At 33.1% G+C, this 11,806-nt stretch overlaps 1 long non-coding RNA gene across 1 annotated transcript; it reads right to left on the bottom strand.

Moving 5' to 3' along the window:
* Window positions 1-1,060: 1,060 nt before the first annotated feature.
* Window positions 1,061-9,262, bottom strand: LOC134711151 (uncharacterized). The gene is made up of 3 exons (XR_010106139.1): window positions 9,187-9,262; window positions 5,611-5,771; window positions 1,061-1,742 (listed from the first exon to the last, which is right to left on the bottom strand). It is a non-coding gene; the product is annotated as an uncharacterized LOC134711151 (long non-coding RNA).
* Between the last annotated feature and the right edge of the window lie 2,544 nt (window positions 9,263-11,806).

Genomic DNA, 11,806 nt, shown 5'->3' with positions numbered 1-11,806 from the left:
AAAAAAGTTTTTTTTATAATTTAGTAGACACAAGCAATAATTCTAATACCCTTTTTTTTTTATATAGAACAAATTACAGAAAGAAACAATATATTCAATTCTAGGATGTTAGTTAAAAATAGATAAATGAAAAGATCGTCAAAACGGAAACGCGAATTAATTACTAAATTTTGTTTTTATTGTAAAACCATTGCAATTGACTGATTCGAAATAAAGCATTGAAATAAGTAAATAAATAATGTAATTACTTCCGACTGCAAGTGCTATTTGTTTTATTTGACAATAAAATCATCAAAGACACCATGCTTAAAATTTTGTACATCAGACTGGCGTTTCGTCTGCAAAAGACTCGTCAGTGACGATCAAATCAAAAAAGTAAAAAAGATGCCAAAGTGAGCGGCTAGATTCCAAGGTCTTCCATTATCAGAAGAAAACCTGTTAATTGATTGATTATCATTCTAGAATATCAGACTAGACTCCGCAAAACCAGTTTACATTTTACTGCTTCTATCATATGCACCTCCAAGTTATGCTATATTGCTTTTATAATTCATATAAACTTTCACACCTAAACAGTTTGAATGAACAGAAAATTCTGAAAGTAAAAGCATATGCTAGAGCATTTTGTTGATCAAGACAATCATTCAATCCAATCTTAGGTATCTTTTTGCAGTTGGTTCCATACAAAATTAATGTGATCTCGTGGAATGTTGTTCCACTTGTCCCGCATATCAAACTCAAGCTGACTTTATGATATTGGTGGTGGTTTTCATCGTCTAAACCATGTCCAATCTGATGCAAAATTTTCTCGATCGGACCAAAATCGGGCGAAACAAATGACTTTTGGCCAAGATGGATGCCAAATGTCTATGTAACCATCCCTGACGGTTTTTGGTACACATTAATAATTTTTGGTCTACATAATTCGATATTTACGCCTTACGGCCGTTTAGATGTCACTAAGGAAAGACTTTGGTGCTCTTTAACAATTTCTGCGTAAATGATGCTCCAAAGGATCTACCGTGACCCCCATTGAACTCTCGCGACCTTTGTACACCCATCAGAGTCAATATCGAATATGTTTAAGGCCAAATGTATCGGTCTGGCTGAGCGTTTCTTGCTTTTTGTACCCCGGGATGTCGCTTATCATTAAATGATCCATTTTGGTTGAATTTGTGGATGATTTGGGTTATTGTAGAGGCTACAACTTTAGTCTTCTCGTAATTGTATGCCGTCAAAGGCTTCATTGGATCATACCCAAAACTGCATGTCGCTGGTTGTCAGAAAGTCCTGGCATTAACTCAGAAGTTTATTGCAGTTTCCTTACAATAAGGGCGGGAAAATTCATGACATTAGCCAAGCTTTAAATGACAAAATCGTGAAAATGGTGCGTATGTTGAAAAGCGGTGAACTCGGTTTATGTCCATTAAAAATAACCCTTACTTCGCATTTGTTTCAAAAATCACTCAACCGTAAAGTTGTCGTCGATTGTCTCAACAGTCATTTTAAACCAACTATACAAAGTTCTAATATGAATAAAATAAAAATTATAAGATTTTTTTGAAAAACCAAAAGTGTTGCGTTTTCATTGGCACTCAGTATATAAGGATGATTGTACATGTTGATTGCATTTCATTCATGGAAGCCGCTATCTTCTATTGGCTGAGGTGGTAAAAAATCAAGATGTCGTTGTTGATTGGAATGACGACAACTAAACATTACTATTGGTTCCTTTCTTCTATCTGTAAAAAGCATTGCATTCATATTCATGTATATATAGATTGCATTTCTGTAAATATAGACAATGCAGTTTCCCATAGGAACTCCCTTTGTGTCTCTTTTACTATAAAGTTTCGTAAAAAAAAATATATATATACTAGATATGTGCGGCATATTTTTAACATTTATATTTACCATGTGCATATATATATATAGAATGGAAACGCGCGTCTGGCGTACTAAATTATAATCCTGGTACCTTTGATAACTATATATATATAAAGGAATACATCTAGTATATTAAAGATGGATATAGTATGTTTCCTCGGAATAGCCAGCCATTTGTCGGGTTATTTTATCTTTAAAACGCATATAGATATTATCATGTAAATATCAATGGCGTTAATTATTTCTTTACGTGTCTGGTTTGTGTTTTTTGTAAGTTTATTTCTTAAAATGCTACTAGTATTGTAACGACTGCAAAAGATATCATCGTTACACCAATATTTCAAAAGACAATTTTATCAGCAGAATAACCTCTCTTTTAAATGATAAGAATACGTAGTAGTGCGGTATACAAAGAAGAGAAATAATAACTGTCGACGGATGCAAGCTAACCTTCAAAGCAACGTACACTATCCAAGAGCTTTGAAGGTTTAAGGTTGTAGCGCTTCAGACGCATAGCAATTATGTTATAAAAGTGTTAATTTTTTTTGTCAGATTTTTTTGGTAATTAAGGTTGGCAATACAGAGTGGAAACTTCATGGTGTCCAAAAGAATTTGAGAGCTGAAACAATACTTCTATCATAAATTTGATTAAACTTCAATATATACACATGGAAAAAAGTATTGCAACACCAAATTGAAATTGAAATTAAAAAAAACACTTTTCATTTTTTTGGGATATAATTTGGTAAAATAGAACTAGTTAAACATTATTTAAGTATAACTTGAGTTTAATCAATAAATATCGACTCGATAATTTTGTATCTGCACATGCAGCTACTACACCCGTAAACAGCAAAACAGTTGTTTTTATCCTCATTGTTTTCAACCCTTTAAATAACAAAATTTTTAAAGTTATGTGATTGACACCTTATAATGGGTCCTTGACAACTCTTAACTGCAGCAAGGTGGCAGATTATCAGCATAAGGGAAGCAGGGATGTCGCTGTAAAAACTGCACGTATTGTTGGTCATCACCATTTCACTATAAGTCGTTTTGAGAATAAATCAGGCAATAAACGCTGTTAAAGACATTCCGAGATAATGAAGACCCCCTATACCATTTGCTAAGGAAAGTCAAGCATAATGAAGGTTGGTCAGAAGGAAACCCATTGCATACAAGACAATCCTTAAAAGAGAGTGGTGGCCATACAGGAGCCTTTTAACAAGAACTGTTCGAGATCGACTCATCGCTACTGGTTATCGTGCGATAAGACCATTTCGGAGACCTTTGCTAACAAACAGACACACAGTTTTCCGTATCCAATGTAGTGCAGAGCTCGCCAAAGTTAGAAATTAGCATCGTGGAGGAAGATCCAATGTTCAAATGGAATTCGGTTCATCTTCCTTGGCACGATCGTAGCCCAGATTTCAACCATATCGAGCATATTTGGGACACTATTGGGCGGAAAGTGCACAAAAGGACACCCTAGTTCAAACACATCATAAAATAAACAATGCCTTCATCAGAAATGGTTGCTGCTACCTTAGCAACAAATTAGTCGATTTATGGCAAGAATCAGAAGACGTTTAGATGAGGTTATCCGAATGGAGGTTGAATGGAGGCTGCGCACAAAGTACTATTTTTTTGGCGTATAACGATCAACCATGATATGAACAGTCATCTAATTTTGAAATGTCTGACATTGTAATGTTCGACTACAGCAAAAGTTGTAAAATGCATTTTTTTGTACAAAAAACACTCCATTTTGGTATTAAAATTGTGTTAAATATAAATCATTTTTTTTTCAAACATTTTTTGTTCGTTTCAATGCCAATGTTATCATAAACTATGTTTCAATAATATTATACACATATTTTATTATATTTCATCCAAATAAAGAGGCTGATTTTTCAAGTTTTAAAAAATGAAGGTGTTGCAATACTTTTTTCCATGTGTATAGAAATGCTTTAGTTTACGTAAGGTTCATTGATACCACATCTCTTTATTTTATTTCCACAATAGATTATACAAATATGATTGATTGATTGTTGGTTGCTTTACGCCGCATTAGCACAAATATGACAAAGGAGATTAAGAATGATTGTCAATTAGACAATTATATGTGACAGGCCACATGTCGAAGACTCAAACAATTAAATCTTACCATGCCGAAATGATTCGATCTGAATAAATGTGGAACCATTTAAAAGAGAAAAAGAAAGGTATTATTCATTGCACTACCATAAACGAAAACAAACATCTAGACGGTTCAAAAGACAACAACATGGTTATAGGCTCATGGTAGGGACATACACATTACGATTATTAATAATGTATTAGTATCCTGTTGTATCAAGTCGTCGAATAAATTTGCGAGATCGGACGAACCTTCTATACATTTTTCATTGAATGAATCAGAAAACCCGTTTGAGGGATATTAAAACGATGAATTTTAAATGAATAAACCATAAAGGATAACAAGAAAGAAACCCTGATGGAGGATCATATTCATAATAAACACATTTACAGAGAACAAACTGCTATGGGGGACAAGAAAGCGTAGCTTTTTTTGCTTCAGCTATGGAGTAAAAAAAAAAACGCCTTGAAGGACAATTGAGCAAACCTGTTGGACGGATATTAGAATGAAGAATTTTCAACGAATAGACCACAAAGGATTATCAGAAAGGAAACATGTTCGGGAGACATAGGAATGATGAAATTACAGTAAACAGACCACTATGAATAACACGAAAACAAACACGTTGGAAGTACATTAGAATTATGAATTAAGGTTTATGTATCCTTTTGTAGCCATTTTGTACGAACTTTTTAAACCTCAATTGTATTAAAACTACAGATATAATGAATAATAGAGATAGGCCATTTAGTACATATTCCAAGGGGAAACGTGATGCAAAGCATTATTTTTTACTGTTTCATTGCATTTGATAGAAAAAGAGGACTTTGTGAGATTTTGTTATACAATTTGAAACATAAGTTACTCACTTGATTTTCTATGATGTGCTTACGTTTATTTTTTACAAAAAGTTCTAGGCAACCTGTAAATTCCAAAACACCTCGTGCTGAGTCACTAAAGTCGAGCGCACCCTAAAAGGTGTACTTGATTTTGACCATATTTATATTTGTTTTAACCAATAATTACATTTATAAACTTGTTTTAAGGAAATCAATGATAGCACTGCATGCAATAATCCTATATCTATCAGTCATCAAATTGCCAAATATGAGTACAAGGATAAAGGCTGTGGATTTTCTATAAAAATCTTGATTTATTTGCCACAAAGTCCTCTTTTTCTATTAAATGCAATGGAACAGTAAAAAATAATGCTTTGCATCAAGTTTCCCCTTTGAATATGTACAACATGGCTTATTTCTATTATTCATTATATCTATAGTTTTGATACAATTTAAGTTTGAAAAGTTCGTACAAAAATGGGTACAGAAGGGTACATAAACCTTAACAATGAAGTGACTGTCCTAGAGGGCGAGAAAGGAAATCCGTTAGTGGAACATTAGAATGATGCATTTACAATTAACAGACCACTAGGGATGACAAGAAAACAAACGAGTTGTTTGGACATAAGAATGATGAATTTACAATGAATTGACTGCCATGGAGGACAATACAGTAAACCCGTTGGAGGGATATTGGAATGATGAATTATCAGAAAATAAACCGCTATGGATGACAAGAAAACCAACCTGTTAATGTCATTTTTCTTGGTATTGCTGCTGTTAACCGCTTAGTCTGTTCCATGTGTTCATACAAGCTTCTTTTACGTCGCCAATAACAACAACAAATCATACAAATAACAACGATTACAATTGTTCCAACTACATATCCCCATATAGCACCTGCTGATCTGAAACAAAACACATTAATTCTATGCAAAGCTCTCAGTAAAAAATCTAAAATAATAGATTGTGCTTTTTACGTCACTTTTAATGCTTAAGGTAACAGGTACGTAAATGGCTTGTCCTGCGATTGTTAAAAGAAATTGTATGCACGAAGAACTTTTAAAAATATAATGAAAAACTGAAAAATTTAATATGGTAACCGATCTAGTTTCCGAGTTCCAGACATTTGAAAATGGTAATGATACAACATAAAGTTCATAGACATAACGTCAAATTTGAACACAAAAAAAGAAATTTCAAGCTTAATTCATTCTGCACTTAAAACCAATCCCACGATTTTTCTATAAAAATTAAATGTTTTTGAGGTATTATTTTCCTTTCTTTTGATATATAATTTTCAAGGGGTCACCGAACTCCTTTTTCATCTATCAGCCGTTGAAAGGGTGTTGCTGACGGGAATAGAGGGGGAAAATCATGACGTCGCCGAAAGGATTACGCAACGTCAAGGCTTAAATCAGCAGAATTGTCAAGACAACGACCGCTTCATTATTTTTTTCTTCAGCACTACTAATGCGCTTTAGAGAATATTATCATGTCTGAAAAAAAGGACGAATAACCTATTTTTTTTTCAGTGATTATACAAGATCCTTTGTATTTATAACTAGTGCAAACTGATTTATTAATTTAAACTTCATCTGTGTTAAGCATTGTGTATATGTTTCCTAACATTTGGTTGAGGCAAAGTAAAGTAAAAAAAACGGAAACCAATTTTGGGGCGGACGGACTGACGGAAAAGTGTAAAACTTAATGCCCCTCTGCTACGGCGGGTGCAAAATAAAATACAAAAGTAAAATTCTATTCACCCGGTACTTGCAGAAAATCATGAATATAAAATACATAAAATTATGTTTCAATGGCACAAGAACAGAACACATACTTCAATCACAACAGACTAGTACTTTAATTTATGTGTTTTATTCATGACACAAAAAAGAGATGTGGGATAAAATTGAATTTTAGGCAAAAGCCGAACAAAATAGTTTTTGAAGTTTAAAGCATATAATCCCTACATTTTTCCCTATCGTCGGTTTTGTTCCATTATTATATTGACAGCAATTGCATAGATATGAATACTTAAAATCAAATGTATTTACATTCCAACTTATTAATCTTTCGATATTTTTGTTAGTCGGGGTTTCCGTAAAACTGTACTGTGCGCTATTCGTGTACACCCTCAATACCTCCTCTTTTTCCTGGAAGGATTAGATTTTTGCAAAAAAATACACTTTGAAAAAGTATGGTCAACCTTGGCTTCTCCGCGGTTGACACTGTTTCCTCGGGGTAACAGTCTGCTCTATCCCCCTCTCAGCTATGTGTTGTTTATATATTGTTCAACACGGACTTTGAACACACATTAGATGACCTCTCTGATAAATGTACTAGTATCCAGTCTAAATTTGTTTGCCAAATTTCATGCTTGTAGCAGGATGTGCACAATTTTTCACAAAGCCGCCATACTATTTGTTAGCTGTAATGACTAAGCTAACAATGAACTGAATAGAAATGCTGCATGTGATTTGAAGAACCGTCTTCGATGGAGCTTTAAAGTATTAACTATCTGTTGCAGCGTTTTGACATCGCCAACGGCATTATGTGCCTCGTAATTTTTGCCAACAATTTTTCTGTTCATACTTCAGAATTATTTGTTTTAAATATTGTGAAAATTTAGAAGAAAATACGTATAGCAAAATTAAAATCTCATATTCTTACTTTTAATAGCAGCATTTGCACTGTGCCACATGTATACAAACAACATCAACTTTAATCGAAATAAGTAATTACGAAATTTTGCGCTTTTCAAAATGAATTGATTGATGCACGCAGAAATGTCTAAATCTTCAGTATAATATTTATATACTTTGCAAATTATTTCATCTTTCAAGTGGAATTAAAGAGTGATTTTCATGCAGCGGAGCTTTATTTTTCCCTAATTACCGCGTTTTCATGCTAGAAGCTTGTAATTCACAATGCTCCATTCAATTCAACTAGAGTGAAAAGCAATGTGTAACATTTTTTTACTAGTACTTTCATTTTCAAATTCTATTTATAGACCATATCGCGGACGTGAAAGAAAGCACTATAAAGAAAGTTTTTTTGTTTGTATGAACATCCATATGTTTATATTTAAATGCGAAACTAGTTATACAACAGGAATATCAAAACAAGAGGATCAGAACTAACCTATTGTCGAAGATTGAATACGTGCTAGACGTTTTCACAATTGCTTTGAGAAATAAATTTATTTCTTTGAATGCAAGTGCATGACTGAATGTAAGTCTGTGACTACTTTAGCTATAGAATTTCCAAATAATAAAATGACATTTTATTTAATATGCTTTAAGTTGTTATTTTGTGAGTGTATGTGTGTAATGCATTACGGTACATGTTTGTAATATGCCTATCAATACTTCATTTCGTTTTCACGTCCCGTATCAACATTCCCGATTTTCAAGTTAAGTCTCTGATATGTGCTGATTACCGGCGTGTAGTAAGTTAATGTATGTACAGTTACCCCAATGCATATACAAAATACTTCCGAGACCGATTCTTTGTTCTTTTAAACAGTTTTGTAGTTCTAAACGATTATGGTAATTAATAGCAGTTCTTGCAAGCTTAAAGTTGGTCAGCTCACTCTCCGGCTATCACGTAAAGCCAAGTTACTTTATTTTCATGGGAAGGAAGCACTGTTTAACTGTGACAAGATATTTCATTTACATACTTTAATTTTTGATATATTATGATGAGGTGCATTCAATACTTGACCATTATTGATCATTATTCCGACGAAGCGGAACATATTCCGACATCTTGAAAACTTTTTTTGTGGTGTACGGGAGATAACTCCCATAACAACTGACGTCGATTTTCCCGTTTTCCGCTAGAGGCGTTCATTTACGTACCTCTCACCTTAAGTGCTGTTTCGTGGCGGCTAGCTTTTTAGTTTCCGGAAAGAGCCATCGGATGGAAAATTGACAGTCCTATTGAATTAAGATTGTGGTCGAGTACATCTTTCACGTGCGGGATCCGAAATTTCAGTGTTGACAGGCTAGTGATACAGTAGTTGAACTACTCAGACCACTCGGCTACCGAACACTCCTATCCAATTATGTCGAACTTTTAGTGTATTGTTTAATTGGTCTGATAGAAGTGTTTTTAATACGCAGTGATAACAAAGCCCAGATGGTAAAGGCGTCAGATCATTTTTTATTCCTGATAACGATTCTGAAGTATTAATTTTTGGAAAATATTACACCAGTTAATGGATAAATAGACCTGTGGAACTAAGTAGAGGTAAACAATTTTGTCTGTTTTGATAACAAATATAATACTAGTGGTAGCTAAAAAGGGCATATAACTTACACAGTCGTTGATCTATATTTGTAATCAGATGAATAATTATGTTCTCCTTTATAACGGCCAATACGAAGGGCTCTCGTTTCTGAAACAAAACAAAAAAATGAAAGAAATAAAATGGCGATGAACAGTATTTTTTAGACATACATAACATTTTTCTTGGGAAAAATATCTAAGAATGCATAATAGAGATTACATGAATTTCCAAAACTATTTAACAGTATACATGACTGTTAAACATCGGAAATAGAAAGATATATTAATAAAGAAAAGGCAAAGAAATAGTTATCAAAGGTACCAGGATTATAAAACAGTTCATGATAGACTAACATGGTATAGGATCATACTGTGGTAGACCTCAGGAGGTTTAATTATTAGAGAGTTTTAGGTTTTTGACGTACGCAATACGTAACATACCTTAAAATTTCAAGAAATGTTCATTGTTATCTCCCGTTGACCTTTTAACTTGTAAATTAAACAAAAATGATATATTTTGACGTACGTAATACACCTTAACTTGGTCGTTGTAAAATTGTGTGTGTCTCCCTTTTTCCATTAAGTTCAAATCTATCTAAAATAGCGTATTCCACGAGCGAAAGTTTAGTACACTTGTCTTATATCTGAACATACGTAACGAAAAATCAAACTTTGCTCGCAGGGTACACAGTTATATCAAGGCCGTAGCGCATGTCCTTTTAAAGTGAGGCATTCCGCCGAGCGGAGCGAGGCGAAAAATTTTTGGGCCCTTTTTTTTTAGGGGGGTTCGGATGCATGAAACGGAAGAAGCTTATTTCAGCATTACTATCTATAATAAAAAAAAACAAAAAAATATAACAGAAATGCGGATTTTTTTTATTAGCTAGCCTAGTAAGTAACAAAACGAGTTTCAATATTAAAGTTAATCTCTGTTGGTCAACCAAAACTTTACGATTCTCCTGTGATTTGTACTATTAAAAAGCTTCAACACACCTTCTGATGTATATACATATATACATGTATTTATCTCCAACAGCAAGTTATAAGCTTCTAAAAGACGAGAACATATTATAAGCATCAATTAGGATACATTTATTATACATAATCATTAACCATAAGAATAGGTACAGAGAAGACTAGACCAACATTGTTACTTAACCAGATGTTTGACGTTCTAATGTCACAAGTGATCACAAGTTATCTGTAAAAATGTAAACATTCCGCTGGAAGACATGTCAACCTACCTGGACACATTAGGCCATAATAAATAATAGGTTTGTTTGCCCAAACGCTACCTACCCAGAAAAAAGCTGCCTACTCAAATTCTTTTATTGTCCTGATTTGAAGAAGTTTTTTTTAATCAAATAGGCATGAAGACTAATGAACATCTGATACTTCAATTTCTTTTTTTGAAAAAAAATAAAATGCCTACCTACCTACCCACTGTCTCAACCTTTGTGTAGGGTTTGGGCAAATCAAAATATTTTTAAGTGTGGCCTTATTCTACCAATTTTTAAGTCATTGGTCTGACCTACCGTTTCGGGGTTCGAACCCACGGCCTACCACAATAGAATCAATGGAACACGCTAGCATACAACCAGACAATGTTAATAATAATAATAGAAAAAAAGAAACACGAAAAAAATATTTTCAAACAATACCAAAAATATATTTCATACTTTTATTAAAGATAAATAAAAATCATGAATTGCCTTATACATTAAAGACTTCCATATTTATGAAAATGGCGCTTCATGATTTTGTTCAGTAAATCAATTATAAATAATCATTATATTTTTTGGTCAATGAATTATTTTATCGATTTGCATTTGCAGCATGTTTGTTGTTCAGTGTGTAAACATTGGTAGATTCAAAAATAAACCAAGAAAGTTATAAGCCAGCATACTCATGAGTTTCCCTTTTCATCTTTTTTCTCTTTAAAGAACCCGTCTTCAACCAGTCTTGTAACGACATACATAAGATTTGTTTCAATTTTTGTATTTTGATTTGTAATCGGGACACTTATTTTTTTTTACCGTCACCGTTATGGTAAAATAATTATATTCAAAATCGCTGCTGCAGATTGGAAACACTGTATGAAGTGTGCCGGTAGATAGTTTGAAACTCGAAACTCGCATATTGATAATGTAAAATACATGAAATTAAAAAAAAATGACACTTCTAAAGTTTGATCGTTGTTTCAAAAGTGAGGCATTTGCCTCATTTGCCTCCATTACGCTACGGCCCTGTATATTTTGATTGATATATACAGTTAACAATGATTCCTATTTTCGTAAAAATAGAGTTTCTTTTCAACTAATTTGTGAATATGGCGTGCCAGAGCGTACACGGGAAAATGAGTTTTTGAACATATTTATTCTAAAAAGGATACAGTTGATCAAAGATTAAGGACCTTGTACAAGTTCAGTAATTTAGGTAAATATATACATGTAGGTTGTAGTGTCTTTATAATATTTAGGCATATTAAAATATCTGGATTATTTGATCGTTTTGAGTGTTATTTTATTTGATTGCCATTTACATGAGTAAGGGTTTTTGTTAAAATTTGTAAGAATACCAAACATATTTTTTTTGTCTTATTGATAACTCAGCTTTTATTCACTTTTCAATGAATGATATGTGTCGTGTG

Source organism: Mytilus trossulus, chromosome 1 (assembly GCF_036588685.1).
Source record: "Mytilus trossulus isolate FHL-02 chromosome 1, PNRI_Mtr1.1.1.hap1, whole genome shotgun sequence".
NCBI lineage: Eukaryota > Metazoa > Mollusca > Bivalvia > Mytilida > Mytilidae > Mytilus > Mytilus trossulus.
This window is presented reverse-complemented; position numbering and strand designations above follow the sequence as displayed.